Source organism: Lagopus muta, chromosome 22, assembly GCF_023343835.1.
Source record: "Lagopus muta isolate bLagMut1 chromosome 22, bLagMut1 primary, whole genome shotgun sequence".
NCBI lineage: Eukaryota > Metazoa > Chordata > Aves > Galliformes > Phasianidae > Lagopus > Lagopus muta.
In genome coordinates, this window is record NC_064454.1 from 6,519,606 (window position 1) to 6,534,730 (window position 15,125).

The 15,125-nt window shown below is 46.8% G+C and overlaps 1 long non-coding RNA gene across 2 annotated transcripts; it reads right to left on the reverse strand.

Annotated features, from left to right (window-relative positions):
• Positions 1–7,102: 7,102 nt before the first annotated feature.
• LOC125703557 (uncharacterized) lies at positions 7,103–14,925 on the reverse strand. Of its 2 annotated transcripts, XR_007380884.1 has the most exons (4): positions 12,276–14,925; positions 11,077–11,120; positions 9,733–10,254; positions 7,103–8,478 (listed from the first exon to the last, which is right to left on the reverse strand). It is a non-coding gene; the product is annotated as an uncharacterized LOC125703557 (long non-coding RNA). The 2 variants fall into 2 exon arrangements; XR_007380883.1 differs by having other exon boundaries at positions 11,077–14,925.
• Positions 14,926–15,125: the final 200 nt, after the last annotated feature.

Below are 15,125 nucleotides of genomic sequence, written 5' to 3' on the forward strand. Positions count from 1 at the left end.
AAACAAAACAAACCAGAATGAAAGACAAGAAGCGAAGTAGAAAGTAGGACAAAGCAAAGCAATACCAGAAAACCAAGAGCCAAGGAACAGAATGAACAACAAAAAGGAAAGCAAAGCAAATAACACAAACAAACATGAAATTAACAATGGAGAGCAAAGCCAAAGGAGCAGTAGAGAAAGCAAAACCAAGCGAACAAAGGAAAGCAAACCAATGGGACCCAGGGGAAAAATGACAATACGCAGAAAGAAACAAAAACAACCAACAGAACAGCAAAGAAATGGGATTCAATGAGACGGCAAAGCAAAGGTGACAAGAGCCTGCGGTGCAGCCAAAAGCTCACCATCCGTGCCTGGGAGGAGGAAAGGGTAGCTACTGGGCACGCTGCGACCTCCAGCAGAGATGCACTTCCTCAGCTGGCGCCCGTGGAGGAGTCCGCGGCTGCAAGCAGGACAAAACATCTCTCTGGAGGAAGGGAAAGCACTCGTGGTCATGCCGAGGAGGAGGTCAGGGAAGCTACCGGGCACGGATGCTGCCAGGCAACCGAGGAAAAGCCTCCAGTCCACAACAAGGACAGAGGCTAGGACACAAAGGACACAGAGGAATGAAGAACCAGAGGGCTAACATCAGGTAAGGAAAGGCAAGGTAAGTGGAAGAAGGAGGAATGTAATGAAAGCCAAAGAAATCGAGGAGAAAAGAGGAGACTAACTTTTAGAACAGATGAAAATAATGCAAAGGCATGGTCTGGAAAGAAAAAGAACCAACCAAAAAGAAAAATCAGCAGTAGAAAGCAAAGCCAACCGAGCAGGAAACAAAAGCCAAAAGGAAAAGGAAAAGAGACAAGTAATCCGGTGGAAAAAGTACCAAAAAAAACCAAGGGCATGGTCTGCAAGTATATAGCAAAGCAAAAAATTCAAAGCAACACAGTGAGACAATATCAAAGCTAACAAAATCTAAGGGGAGAACATGGAAAAAAAAAATAAACTATAACAATAAAAGACAAGAAGCGAAGTAGAAAGGAGGACAAAGCAGAACAATGCCAGAAAACCAAGAGCCAAGGAACAGAATGAACAACAAAAAGGAAAGCAAACCAAATAACACAAACAAACATGAAATTAACAATGGAGAGCAAAGCCAAAGGAGCAGTAGAGAAAGCAAAACCAAGCGAACAAAGGAAAGCAAACCAATGGGACCCAGGGGAAAAATGACAATACGCAGAAAGAAACAAAAACAACCAACAGAACAGCAAAGAAATGGGATTCAATGAGACGGCAAAGCAAAGGTGACAAGAGCCTGCGGTGCAGCCAAAAGCTCACCATCCGTGCCTGGGAGGAGGAAAGGGTAGCTACTGGGCAGGCTGCGACCTCCAGCAGAGATGCACTTCCTCAGCTGGCGCCCGTGGAGGAGTCCGCGGCTGCAAGCAGGACAAAACATCTCTCTGGAGGAAGGGAAAGCGCTCGTGGTCATGCCGAGGAGGAGGTCAGGGTAGCTACCGGGCATGGATGATGCCAGGCACCTCAGGAAAAGCCTCCAGTCCATGACAAGGACAGAGGCAAGGACACAAAGGATATATGAGTGAACGATAAAGAAGTCTAACATCAGGTAAGGAAAGGCAAGGTAAGTGGAAGAAGGAGGAATGTAATGAAAGCCAAAGAAATCGAGGAGAAAAGAGGAGACTAACTTTTAGAACAGATGAAAATAATGCAAAGGCATGGTCTGGAAAGAAAAAGAACCAACCAAAAAGAAAAATCAGCAGTAGAAAGCAAAGCCAACCGAGCAGGAAACAAAAGCCAAAAGGAAAAGGAAAGGAGACAAGTAATCCGGTGGAAAAAGTACCAAAAAAAAGCAAGGGCATGGTCTGCAAGTATATAGCAAAGCAAAAAATTCAAAGCAACACAGTGAGACAATATCAAAGCTAACAAAATCTAAGGGGAGAACATGGAAAAAAAAAATAAACTATAACAATAAAAGACAAGAAGCGAAGTAGAAAGGAGGACAAAGCAGAACAATGCCAGAAAACCAACAGCCAAGGAACAGAATGAACAACAAAAAGGAAAGCAAACCAAATAACACAAACAAACATGAAATTAACAATGGAGAGCAAAGCCAAAGGAGCAGTAGAGAAAGCAAAACCAAGCGAACAAAGGAAAGCAAACCAATGGGACCCAGGGGAAAAAGAGACAATACGCAGAAAGAAACAAAAACAACCAACAGAACAGCAAAGAAATGGGATTCAATGAGACAGCAAAGCAAAGGTGACAAGAGCCTGCGGTGCAGCCAAAAGCTCACCATCCGTGCCTGGAAGTAGGAAAGGGTAGCTACTGGGCAGGCTGCGACCTCCAGCAGAGATGCACTTCCTCAGCTGGCACCCGTGGAGGAGTCCGCGGCTGCAAGCAGGACAAAACATCTCTCTGGAGGAAGGGAAAGCGCTCGTGGTCATGCCGAGGAGGAGGTCAGGGTAGCTACCGGGCATGGATGCTGCCAGGCATCTGAGGAAAAGCCTCCAGTCCATGACAAGGACAGAGTCTAGGACACAAAGGATATATGAGTGAACAATACAGAAGTCTAACATCAGGTAAGGAAAGGCAAGGTAAGTGGAAGAAGGAGGAATGTAATGAAAGCCAAAGAAATAGAGGAGAAAAGAGGAGACTAACTTTTAGAACAGATGAAAATAATGCAAAGGCATGGTCTGGAAAGAAAAAGAACCAACCAAAAAGAAAAATCAGCAGTAGAAAGCAAAGCCAACCGAGCAGGAAACAAAAGCCAAAAGGAAAAGGAAAAGAGACAAGTAATCCGGTGGAAAAAGTACCAAAAAAAAGCAAGGGCATGGTCTGCAAGTATATAGCAAAGCAAAAAATTCAAAGCAACACAGTGAGACAATATCAAAGCTAACAAAATCTAAGGGGAGAACATGGAAAAAAAAAATAAACTATAATAATAAAAGACAAGAAGCGAAGTAGAAAGGAGGACAAAGCAGAACAATGCCAGAAAACCAACAGCCAAGGAACAGAATGAACAACAAAAAGGAAAGCAAACCAAATAACACAAACAAACATGAAATTAACAATGGAGAGCAAAGCCAAAGGAGCAGTAGAGAAAGCAAAACCAAGCGAACAAAGGAAAGCAAACCAATGGGACCCAGGGGAAAAATGACAATACGCAGAAAGAAACAAAAACAACCAACAGAAGAGCAAAGAAATGGGATTCAATGAGACGGCAAAGCAAAGGTGACAAGAGCCTGCGGTGCAGCCAAAAGCTCACCATCCGTGCCTGGGAGGAGGAAAGGGTAGCTACTGGGCAGGCTGCGACCTCCAGCAGAGATGCACTTCCTCAGCTGGCGCCCGTGGAGGAGTCCGCGGCTGCAAGCAGGACAAAACATCTCTCTGGAGGAAGGGAAAGCACTCGTGGTCATGCCGAGGAGGAGGTCAGGGTAGCTACTGGGCACGGATGCTGCCAGGCACCCGAGGAAAAGCCTCCAGTCCACAACAAGGACAGAGGCAAGGACACAAAGGACACAGAGGAATGAAGAACCACAGGGCTAACATCAGGTAAGGAAAGGCAAGGTTAGTGCAAGAAGGAGGAATGTAATGAAAGCCAAAGAAATCGAGGAGAAAAGAGGAGACTAACTTTTAGAACAGATGAAAATAATGCAAAGGCATGGTCTGGAAAGAAAAAGAACCAACCAAAAAGAAAAATCAGCAGTAGAAAGCAAAGCCAACCGAGCAGGAAACAAAAGCCAAAAGGAAAAGGAAAAGAGACAAGTAATCCGGTGGAAAAAGTACCAAAAAAAACCAAGGGCATGGTCTGCAAGTATATAGCAAAGCAAAAAATTCAAAGCAACACAGTGAGACAATATCAAAGCTAACAAAATCTAAGGGGAGAACATGGAAAAAAAAAATCAACTATAACAATAAAAGACAAGAAGCGAAGTAGAAAGGAGGACAAAGCAGAACAATGCCAGAAAACCAAGAGCCAAGGAACAGAATGAACAACAAAAAGGAAAGCAAACCAAATAACACAAACAAACATGAAATTAACAATGGAGAGCAAAGCCAAAGGAGCAGTAGAGAAAGCAAAACCAAGCGAACAAAGGAAAGCAAACCAATGGGACCCAGGGGAAAAAGAGACAATACGCAGAAAGAAACAAAAACAACCAACAGAACAGCAAAGAAATGGGATTCAATGAGACAGCAAAGCAAAGGTGACAAGAGCCTGCGGTGCAGCCAAAAGCTCACCATCCGTGCCTGGAAGTAGGAAAGGGTAGCTACTGGGCAGGCTGCGACCTCCAGCAGAGATGCACTTCCTCAGCTGGCGCCCGTGGAGGAGTCCGCGGCTGCAAGCAGGACAAAACATCTCTCTGGAGGAAGGGAAAGCGCTCGTGGTCATGCCGAGGAGGAGGTCAGGGTAGCTACCGGGCATGGATGCTGCCAGGCATCTGAGGAAAAGCCTCCAGTCCATGACAAGGACAGAGTCTAGGACACAAAGGATATATGAGTGAACAATACAGAAGTCTAACATCAGGTAAGGAAAGGCAAGGTTAGTGCAAGAAGGAGGAATGTAATGAAAGCCAAAGAAATAGAGGAGAAAAGAGGAGACTAACTTTTAGAACAGATGAAAATAATGCAAAGGCATGGTCTGGAAAGAAAAAGAACCAACCAAAAAGAAAAATCAGCAGTAGAAAGCAAAGCCAACCGAGCAGGAAACAAAAGCCAAAAGGAAAAGGAAAAGAGACAAGTAATCCGGTGGAAAAAGTACCAAAAAAAAGCAAGGGCATGGTCTGCAAGTATATAGCAAAGCAAAAAATTCAAAGCAACACAGTGAGACAATATCAAAGCTAACAAAATCTAAGGGGAGAACATGGAAAAAAAAAATAAACTATAACAATAAAAGACAAGAAGCGAAGTAGAAAGGAGTACAAAGCAAAGCAATGCCAGAAAACCAAGAGCCAAGGAACAGAATGAACAACAAAAAGGAAAGCAAACCAAATAACACAAACAAACATGAAATTAACAATGGAGAGCAAAGCCAAAGGAGCAGTAGAGAAAGCAAAACCAAGCGAACAAAGGAAAGCAAACCAATGGGACCCAGGGGAAAAATGACAATACGCAGAAAGAAACAAAAACAACCAACAGAACAGCAAAGAAATGGGATTCAATGAGACGGCAAAGCAAAGGTGACAAGAGCCTGCGGTGCAGCCAAAAGCTCACCATCCGTGCCTGGGAGGAGGAAAGGGTAGCTACTGGGCACGCTGCGACCTCCAGCAGAGATGCACTTCCTCAGCTGGCGCCCGTGGAGGAGTCCGCGGCTGCAAGCAGGACAAAACATCTCTCTGGAGGAAGGGAAAGCGCTCGTGGTCATGCCGAGGAGAAGGACAGGGTAGCTACCGGGCATGGATGCTGCCAGGCATCTGAGGAAAAGCCTCCAGTCCATGACAAGGACAGAGGCAAGGACACAAAGGATATATGAGTGAACAATACAGAAGTCTAACATCAGGTAAGTAAAGGCAAGGTTAGTGCAAGAAGGAGGAATGTAATGAAAGCCAAAGAAATAGAGGAGAAAAGAGGAGACTAACTTTTAGAACAGATGAAAATAATGCAAAGGCATGGGCTGGAAAGAAAAAGAACCAACCAAAAAGAAAAATCAGCAGTAGAAAGCAAAGCCAACCGAGCAGGAAACAAAAGCCAAAAGGAAAAGGAAAAGAGACAAGTAATCCGGTGGAAAAAGTACCAAAAAAAACCAAGGGCATGGTCTGCAAGTATATAGCAAAGCAAAAAATTCAAAGCAACACAGTGAGACAATGTCAAAGCTAACAAAATCTAAGGGGAGAACATGGAAAAGAAAAACAAACAAAACAAACCAGAATGAAAGACAAGAAGCGAAGTAGAAAGTAGGACAAAGCAAAGCAATGCCAGAAAACCAAGAGCCAAGGAACAGAATGAACAACAAAAAGGAAAGCAAACCAAATAACACAAACAAACATGAAATTAACAATGGAGAGCAAAGCCAAAGGAGCAGTAGAGAAAGCAAAACCAAGCGAACAAAGGAAAGCAAACCAATGGGACCCAGGGGAAAAAGAGACAATACGCAGAAAGAAACTGAAACAACCAACAGAAGAGCAAGGAAATGGGATTCAATGAGACGGCAAAGCAAAGGTGACAAGAGCCTGCGGTGCAGCCAAAAGCTCACCATCCGTGCCTGGAAGGAGGAAAGGGTAGCTACTGGGCAGGCTGCGACCTCCAGCAGAGATGCACTTCCTCAGCTGGCGCCTGTGGAGGAGTCCGCGGCTGCAAGCAGGACAAAACATCTCTCTGGAGGAAGGGAAAGCGCTCGTGGTCATGCCGAGGAGGAGGTCAGGGTAGCTACCGGGCATGCATGCTGCCAGGCACCCGAGGAAAAACCTCCAGTCCACAACAAGGACAGAGGCTAGGACACAAAGGATATATGAGTTAACAATACAGAAGTCTAACATCAGGTAAGGAAAGGTAAGGTAAGTGGAAGAAGGAGGAATGTAATGAAAGCCAAAGAAATCGAGGAGAAAAGAGGAGACTAACTTTTAGAACAGATGAAAATAATGCAAAGGCATGGTCTGGAAAGAAAAAGAACCAACCAAAAAGAAAAATCAGCAGTAGAAAGCAAAGCCAACCGAGCAGGAAACAAAAGCCAAAAGGAAAAGGAAAAGAGACAAGTAATCCGGTGGAAAAAGTACCAAAAAAAAGCAAGGGCATGGTCTGCAAGTATATAGCAAAGCAAAAAATTCAAAGCAACACAGTGAGACAATATCAAAGCTAACAAAATATAAGGGGAGAACATGGAAAAGAAAAACAAACAAAACAAACCAGAATTAAAGACAAGAAGCAAAATAGAAAGTAGGACAAAGCAAAGCAATGCCAGAAAACCAAGAGCCAAGGAACAGAATGAACAACAAAGAGGAAAGCAAATCAAAAAAACCAAACAAACATGAAATTAACAATGGAGAGCAAAGCCAAAGGAGCAGTAGAGAAAGCAAAACCAAGTGAACAAAGGAAAGCAAACCAATGGGACCGAGGTGAAAGACAATAAACGGAAAGAAAAAGAGCCATCCAAAAAGCCTGAAGTCCTCGTCGGGGAAAGAGGCAATTACACCCAGGATGTGGGAATGAAGAACCAGGGAGCTAACGTCAGGTAAGGAAAGGCAAGGTAAGTGGAAGGAAGCAGCCAATGGGGACGAGGTAGGGTTCCAACAAGGAAAGGAAGAGAAAAAATATAAGGTATTCAAGTAGAGAAACTCTAAGTAATGCCATGAAAAGTGATTTGAAAAAAAGCGGGAATGGAAAAGAGGAAACAAAAAGTATAAAAAATAACAATAAAGCATAGTTAAATGGGGCTGTAAAGAAAAGGAATATGGAAAGGGGAAAAAAAAACAACAAAAACTAGCTGGCAAAGCAAAGGAATAGCACTGAAAAAGCAAGACATAGAATGCAATATCATGGCAAAACAGTTGATTCAAAGAAAGTAAAAAACAAGAAACTGCCATCCCAAATTTCTCAAAGTAAAGAAGAAATATATGACAATAACGACTAAAAAGCTAAGCAAAGAAAAGACATGCAAAGGAGAAATTCCTGTGATTTCTACAGGCATTTAGAGCCTCTCTGGAAACACCAGCTGTGGTACGCTCCCACCCCTGCAACAGTTGTGACCTCTGTGAGTGCTCATGAGTCCATAGAAACAGGCACCCAACATCGGCAAAGAGATGAAGCATTCCAATCGTGCCAGAGACACGAGATCACAGTGCTGAGCCATTAGTTATCACTAAAAGAAACAAACATTTGGGAGAGTATTCACAGCAACTGCTGCAATTTCTGGGCATATCTAGCTTTCTTATTGTTCAGGTGGAGAAGACAGGTGCTCACAGACATCAGTTCAGGGGGTTAAACCAACACACCCGCAAAATGCCAGCATTATTCAGGAATGGACCTGTGTCTTCAGGTGCCACAGTTCAATCCATGCAAAGTTACCGTGTAGAGCCTTAGCTCTTGACTTCCATTTCTTCCCTATCTTTTACCACTGCAAGCAGCTAGAACAAACCTCTCAGGTGAAATCCAGGGCAGCAGGGGCCTGGCAAACCATAACCAGGTGCAGCTGGCAGGAGGGCTGTGCCCACTCTCTGCTCCCACCCTGCCCCAGAAGGTTAAGGAGCCTTGCTCTGCTGTCCTGTTGCAGCACATGCAGAATCCAACCAGTTACACAAGTAACAAAGTACCAGTAAGGCTCCCCCTGCTCCAACTTTTCCCCTTCGAAGTGAGAGAAAGGAAGAAAACCCAAACAAAGAAACCCAGCCATACCTTTCCACGTGCAGAGCAGGAATGGGAACTGCGTCTGTCTCCTTGCTGAGACAGTGGTGGGGAATCTCAGTTCCTGGGGTCCTCTCCACAGGGACTGCCCCTGGCTTCACTCTTTCTTCAACTGCCTCAATCCCAAAAATCTCCTTTTGGAAAGGATCCCTAAAGAAAGAATCTGCAAGTGAAAAACAGCGAGGAGAAGCATTTTCCCAGCTTTCTTCTATCATGCACTTTAGACTCTGAAGTACGACAGTGTCTCGAAATCAGCTGGTTACAAGAACCATCCCCAAAATACATCTAGATTCTGTACAGCTGCCATGATTTCTGACAGCAAGTGTTCTCCATCTCCTCAATAGTTATACACCTTGAAGCAAATGGCTGGTGCTGCTGTCATGGAGAAAACTCCCTTTGTCTTCCACTCCTACCACAGCTGCAGTAGCTACACTGGCATGACCCACGTGTTCCACAAACCTCAGCTCTGCCTTAGCCAGGCTCAGCGGCTGTACTTGTCCCTCCCAGCTCACACGCCACAGCGCTGCTGTACCACACGGTAAGAGCAGCAGGAACAGTGGGCAGCACCCATCAGCCTCCCCCTGCTCTCACTACCAGCTGGGACAAGGGCTGACACAGCAGGCCCACCCAGCCCAGCTTTTCTGCTGAGACACCTCCCAGCAGCCACCCAGCACCAAACCCAGTTCACCGGCTCGGCCTGCTCAACCTGTGCTGTGCCCAGCTAACGCGCATGCCACAGCAGTGCTTCCGGTGCTCTCACAGGGTGATCTCTCTCAGGAAAGGCCCAGAGCCCAGTCTCTGCGTGCAGCACCAGCTCTGCTCACCAGCTGTGGGACAAATGCTCCCACCCCAGCAACCGTTGTGACCTCTGAGAGTGCCCACAGCACTTCTGGGCCTCCATCATAAGTAAAGGTCATCTCCTACATCCAAATTTTAAGAAACCAACTGCAGGGTCACCCAATGGGGTTATCTGAAGTAAAATAACAAAGAAGTTAAGATGACTCTTGTGCAGCCAGCTCAGCTCACCCTCTTGCTCAGGTGCTGCACAGTCGGACAAAAGAGATGCTGCCTCGGAGCTGCTTACAGGGTGGAGGCTGGAAGGGTTTGGGCTTTCAAACTGTCAGCAAGCATTTGGATGAGCCACTTTCCTGCTGGGGAGCCCCCTGAAATCATTCTTGCCTCCTCTGGTACTGTACTGGGAGATGCTACAGAGTCCATTAGCCTGGACTTCCTTCCCCACATTAACAGCTCAACAGAGGTGACTGCTGAACTGCTTTCTGTCATCTTTGAGAGGTCTTGGAGGATGGGGGAGGTGCCTGAAGACTGGAGGATAGTCAATGTCACTCCGGTCTTCAAAAAGGGCAAGAAGGAAGACCCAGGCAATTATAGGCCAGTCAGCCTCACCTCTGTCCCTGGAGAGGTGATGGAACAGATCTGCTGGATGCCACCTCCAGACAACTGGAAGAAAAGTAGGTTATCAAGAGTAGTCAGCGCGGGTTCACCAGGGGGAGGTCGTGCTTGACCAACCTGGTAGTCTTCTATGATGTCTCTGGCTGGGTGGATGGGGGGAGAGCAGTGGATGTAGTCTACCTTGATTTCAGCAAGGCATTTGATACTGTCCCCCATGACATCCTTACAACAAAGTTGAGGAAGTGTGGGATAGATGAGTGGACAGTGAGGTGGGTTGAGAACTGGCTGACTGGCAGAGCACAGAGGGTCGTCGTTGGTGGTGCAGTCTGGCTGGAGGCCTGTAAGCAGCGGTGTTCCTCAGGGGTTGGTGCTGGGTCCGGTCTTGTTCAATATCTTCATCAATGACATTGATGAGGCAATGGTGGCCACTCTCAGCAAGTTTGCTGATGATACGAAGTTGGGAGGATTGGCTGACAGCCTGAAGGCTGTGCTGCCATTCAGCGAGACCTGGACAGGCTGGAGAGCGGGGCAAAGAAAAACCGGATGAGGTTTAACAAAAGCAAGTGTAGAGACTTGCATCTGGGGAGGAATAATTGCATGCACCACTACAGGCTGGGGGATGAGCTGCTGGAGGGGAGCTCTGCGGAGAGGGACCTGGGTACCCTGGTGGATGACAGGTCGGCCATGAGCCAGCAGTGTGCCCTTGTGGCCAAGAGGGCCAATGGCATCCTGGCGTGCATTAAAAAGAGCATGGCCAGCAGGTCGAGGGAGGTGATCTTCCCCCTCTGCTCTGCCCTGGTAAGGCCTCATCTGGAGCACTGCGTCCACTTCGGGGCTCCCCAGTACAAAACAGACAGGGATCTCTTGGAAAGAGTCCAGCGGAGGGCCACAAAGATGGTGAGGGTCCTGGAGCATCTCTGCTATGAGGAAAGGCTGAGTGAACTGGGTCTGTTCAGCCTTGAGAAAAGGAGACTGAGAGGGGACCTGATCCAGTTCTATAAATATCTAAGGTGTGGGGGGCAGAATGGCGAGGCCGGACTCTTTTCAGTGGTGAGTGGAGACAGGACAAGGGGAAATGGCCGGAAACTGCAGCATAGGAAGTTCTGCACCAATGTGTGAAGGAACTTCTGTACAGTGAGGTGAGGAGCACTGGAACAGGCTGCCCAGGGAGGTGGGGGAGTCTTCTTCCCTGGAGATGTTCAAGACCTGCCTGGATGCCGACTTGTGCGACCTGCTGTAGGGAACCTGCTTTGGCAGGGGGTTGGACTCGATGATCTCTGGAGGTCCCTTCCAACCCCTACAATTCTGTGATTCTGTAACAGCTGCTCCTGCACTGACCTTCACTCACACTCTGATGCCATCCACTTCCAGCACAAGCTGACCTGCAAGGCACAGAAAGGAAACGTGGGATTAATGCCAATGCAGAAGCCCACGGCTTTGTCACCACGTATTGCAGCCTTGGGAAGTCAGCTACAACTACAACCTTGGTCAGAATTAAAACAGGCACAGTACATTAATTGTGACCTCTAAACTGAAGTAATTGTCACGATCAGAAATAAATACTGAAATCACTCACTTAACTGTTCATGGTTACCTCCAAACTCTTTTGCTTTTGGGAGAACATGGACTCAGAATTGAAAGATACAAGAAAAATGACATCTGCTTCACTGGAGATGGTTAAGCTCCAGTAAGTAGGACTCCAAAATGAAAAGGTTTTCTACTCCTTTTAAGGCAGAAAGTGATGGGACGATTATCCACGTCTGCAGAAAGCCTGGTCTGTTTTGCCACAGGTGGCTGAATGACACAAAAGCTGAGCTGCCTGTTCAGAAGTGCATGGGGCACGGGCATGGAGCGGGCATGGGGCACCAACACACGGGATGTCAACATTCCTCGGGCACTTTCCCATCAGAAGGGAACTGCCTTCTCCCTGCCATGCCATGTCCACACCACTCCTCAGGGCTGTACTGACACAGTCAGCACAGAATCCGTGCAAACGTTCTTTTCTCATCAGGGTGGTTTTTAACAGACCCAAGCAATGAGACATCAGGTCACTGTGTGGGCTGCTGGGTGACGCCGCCGTCACTTCCAAGCCATTGCTTCCTAGTGGCAAATAAAGTAAAATACTTCAAGAAAATTTCACACAGAGATTGCATAGTGGACATTTCTTTTACACAAAGCAGAAGGACAAAACAGGAGATACGTGCAGCTGCATCAACACCCCAGTTGCTAAAAGAGTGCAAAGACAGAAAGATCAAATTACAATACATTATTCTAATACAAGGACTGCTCATCAGCACCCATTACCCAAGGAGCAATGCAGGGAAGATTGTTGCATTTCTTCTTCTCCTAGCCAGAAATTGGTTTTCCTACCTTAAAAAGGAAAAAAAAGCCTGACGTAGTGCTGACAGGGCAGGCAGGTGCGGCACACCAAAGCAGTAGGAGCATGCTGAACCTGCACAACATTTGAAACTTCCACCTTGCCTCTAAGAGCAGTCTAAACCTTCCATATCCTCTCCTACCTTCACCACTATTCTTACCAAAGCTGCTTTTTCTGCAGTAGCAGTAGGACTCAGCACACAGATGCATCTCAGCTTCATTTTGCTTCTGCGCCCACTTTGTGGAGACCATGGGTTTCCCATCAGAAGGCTTCACACAAACCGTGCGTTCAGCTCAGTGAAAGGAGACAGAACTGATACAGACTTGTTGCGCAAGAGAAATCCAGGTTCTCTTCTCTTTCATAGAATCATAGAATCACCAAGGTTGGAAAAGACCTAAAAGATCATCCAGTCCAACCGTTCACCTCTTACCAACAGCTCCCACTAAATCATGTCCCTCAACACAACGTCCAGTCTTTCCTTCAACACCCCCAGGGTCAGTGACACCACCACCTCCCTGGGCATCCATTCCAGTGCCTGACCACCCTTTCCGAAAAGTAATACTTCCTCATGTCCAGCCTGAATCTCTCCTGCCGTAGCTTGAAACCATTCTCTCTGGTCTTTCTCACAATCCTTCCAGTACCTCAGCACATTTGGCCAGGAGAAATACATTGCCATGTCCTGCACTCTCAGCTGTCTTTTCCACACACTGATCTGTGTACCAACGGATACACAGGCACCAAGAAACCAATAGCTACACACAATCATAACCCAGGGCAAGGAAATCTCAGACAATCCTAAGTGAAAGCACTACTTTTCTGAAACACTGCCTCAAGCTCCTCATGCTCCCCCTCAGCTCTTTTCTCAGAAGCCCACTCCTCTGCTTTTTCCTTCTCTTCCTCTGATTGCTTGCATTTTTGTGCAGCCAGGGCTTGGGAGAAAGCTGGGATGCAAACTGCAGACAACTGTCCTAGGAATGAACAAACAGAAAGCCTGGGCAGAAAGACAATGCATCAAGTCCAGGTGCCTGCTGTGTACCTGTAGCTCTCTTTGGTGCCTTCTCTAGCTCTGTCTTGTTCCCCAGCCCTTCCGCACGGCCACGCTGCAGTGGAAGGCCACTGGCGTCAGTTTCTCGCAGAGAGAAAGCAGGAAATACTTGAAGAGCAACTCTTTGGAAGAAGATTTCAGCACAGCCAGCCACTACCTTCAAGTTTTCAAGCAGAGTTTCTTAAATTTGCCTCTCCACTCTGTAACATTATGCCTTCCTTACAGTCCACACAAGGCACTTTCCCCTCTCCTCCATCACACGCACCCTTTCATACAGTCCTACTTAGATGAAGGTACCCAAACTACAGCTCACAAAACGTTCTTACCCACAGAGGCTTTCCACTTCCCCCTTTCTCAGTAAGAGTCAATCGAATCCCATGCTCCATCCCTAAAACAAAGTATACCCTTTCCATGTCACAGAAAGCAGTTGCCAATAGAATCCTTGTCCTGTTAGCCCACGTCCACCAAAATCCCTCAAATACAGCATTTCTACAGCCAAAACAAAATCATTTTTTCAACTGAAATGCACTTACAGAAAGTATTACTAGTCTCATTCCTGCTGAGAGAGTGGCAAGTGAACCCACATCTGTCTGACAGCTCTACAATGCACAGAGCACAGCTGCACGAGCAAACACAACGCTATCAGGTTATCACGAACTGGGAAACACACTTCATTCCTGAGTCAAACAACTGTCAGTACAAGTACCTCCACAATGCTAGGCCTCTTCAAGGAATTAACACAGCTCTAAGAACCACCATTTACACACAGACTCGTATCGCTCTACTGACACCAACAGCCACTATCGGCCTCTCTACTGCTTCCACTGTAGCTTCCAGGACAGCACTGCCATCAGTCACTCTTTCCTCTCGAGACTCTCTTGTTTTCTCACTTATCTCTTTAGTTGCACTCAGGAAAGGGTTTTGCCATTAGCTACTGCAACCACCCCAACCAAACCAACACATCTATCCGTCAGCGGGGTTGAGCCCAATGAGGCCAGGCGCGATGGAAAGCACAGCCATGACAGCAGAGGAGCAAGGTCCAAGGCTGCAGCAAGGGAGGATTTGCTCAGAGGCAACAGCCGTGGGCACAGAAATCAAGGCAAGGAGCTGCTTACCTTCAGAAGGACTCAGGTAGGCAGGGATCTCCAGTGAGATCCCCTTGCCTCCACTGCCAGCCCTTCAATGAGGGCTGGGAAGGGGTGGGTTCTGGCTCCAGACCTTCTGTCATTCTGAAACACTGCATGCTCCTGAGGAACATTTAGGCATCGTGTTGAGGGACACAGGTTAGTGAGAACTGTTGGTGACAGGTGGACGGTTGGACTGGATGATCTTGTAGGTCTTTTCCAACCTTGGTGATTCTAGGATTCTATGACCTTGCTAATTATATCATGGCTATGACCATTTTCAAGACATGCTACTTCATGTAGGCAGATGAATTTCTCAGCTACTTCCCTCCTGCCCCAATGGTGGTCACACTGCATGATACCCACTTGACAGGCTGGAACAGCAGCCTGAAAGTGCAAGTTGTACTTCTGGGTTTTTCAAGTCCCTTTTAATCTCAGGAGAGAATAGAACAGCCTGAACAAAAAGGGTGCAGCTGGGCTCTCTCTAGGACACCTGTCGTCTCAGCAGAGTTCACAGTTACTTAAAATGCACCTGCAGAACCATCATGCTCAAAAAAGGAAAGAAAACAAGTCCACGACGCCATGAAGGGCACCTAGCTCTTAGTAGGTGATACCTGCTCCATGGGCACAGGATGCACACAAATTGCCCCTCATCTCTTCCCCATCCCCCACCCACCCCCCACTGTCCCACCCTTTGCCACCCCCCCCGTAATTTCCACAGGCATTTAGAGACTCTGTGAAAAGACAACATAAGGCTCGTGGAGAAGACTGGATGTACATGAGGTTTTTCCCTTCCCTGGTGCTAGAGCACTGGTTGTCTAGATGATACATATTGTTCATA